Source organism: Macaca mulatta, chromosome 18 (assembly GCF_049350105.2).
Source record: "Macaca mulatta isolate MMU2019108-1 chromosome 18, T2T-MMU8v2.0, whole genome shotgun sequence".
Taxonomy (NCBI): domain Eukaryota; kingdom Metazoa; phylum Chordata; class Mammalia; order Primates; family Cercopithecidae; genus Macaca; species Macaca mulatta.
Window position 1 is genome coordinate 59,913,474 of NC_133423.1, and position 1,350 is coordinate 59,914,823.

The 1,350-nt window shown below is 38.0% G+C and overlaps 1 non-coding gene across 1 annotated transcript; it reads left to right on the forward strand.

Moving 5' to 3' along the window:
* The first annotated feature begins 216 nt into the window (after positions 1 to 216).
* On the forward strand, positions 217 to 380 carry LOC114673906 (U1 spliceosomal RNA). Its single transcript, XR_003724755.2, has one exon. It is a non-coding gene; the product is annotated as a U1 spliceosomal RNA (small nuclear RNA).
* Positions 381 to 1,350: the final 970 nt, after the last annotated feature.

Consider the following 1,350-nt stretch of genomic DNA (forward strand, 5'->3'; position numbering starts at 1 on the left):
TTTCTTGAGGGTCCGAGATTTCTTTTCTCAGTTCCTTCTACTTAGGGAACTTCCTTTAAGCAATACTTTGAGTAGATCTGTTGGTGACAAATTCTCTTAAGTTCCCTTCATCTCAGAATGTCTTCTTTCTCCTTCATTCTTGAAAGATAGTTTTACTGAATTTAGAATTCAGGGTTAACAGTTCTTTTCTTTCAGCACTTAAAAATGTTGTGCCACATACTTACCTGGCAGGGGAGATACCATGATCACGAAGGTGGTTTTCCCAGGGCGAGGATTATCCATTGCACTCCGGATGTGCTGACCCCTGCGATTTCCCCAAATGTGGGAAACTCGACTGCATAATTTGTGGTAGTGGGGGACTGCGTTCGCGCTTTCCCCTGAGTTATTGTCGTTTTCAAAGTAGATCTTGTTCGTTGCAGGAGCAAATACTAAGCGTTTAACGTGAGTTGACACACAGATCTCCTTTTCCCGTCTGTAACTTACGCTGAAACTAAAGATTTTATCAGGTAGTGGTTCTCATGCTTGTAATCCCAGCAGTCCGCGAGATATGGCCAGCGATATGTTTATGTTAATGTCGTTCGAGCTCAGGAGTCAAATATGGTGAACTCGTCTTTACTAATCTCTTAGCTTTTTTGTTGTTGTTGTTCTATAAAAATAAAACTAAGTTTTTCAAAACAAAAACAAAAAAATGTTGTGCCACTTCCTCTTGGCCTCCATGGTTTCAGAAAAGAAACCCCGAGTCATTCAAATGGTTTCTCCCCTATAGGTAAGGTGTCATTTCTCTCCTGCTGCTATCAAGTATTTTTCATTGTCTTTAGTTTTCAGAGGTGTGACTGTGATATATCTTGCTATGGATTTCTTTGAGTTTATCCTGTCTTGGTTTTACTTGGCTTCTTCAGTATCTTGGTTTATGTCTTTTTCCAAATTTAGGGAAAATTTTAGCTAGTATTTCTTTTGAGTACTTTTTCAGTCCCACCCTCTTTCTGAGACTCCTTCAGAGATTCTGGTGCATGAATATTAGATCTTTTATTATACTCCTTCAGGTTCCAGAGGCTTTTTTCCCCCCAGTCTATTGTCCTCTGTTGTTCAAATTGGAAATTTTCTACCATTCTTACTTCCAGTTCACTGATTCTTTTTTCCTTTGTCCCATCCATTCTGATGTTGAGCCCATCCACTGAGTTTTTTATTTCAATTATTCCATTTTTTAGCAAAATTTCCAGTTGGTTCTTATTTATATTTTCTATCTCTTTGCTAAGAGCTTCTATTTCTTTACTGATACTTTGTATTTTTTCATTCGTTCCATGTGTGTTTGTAATTATGTGTTGGGTCATTTTCATGATAGCTACCTTA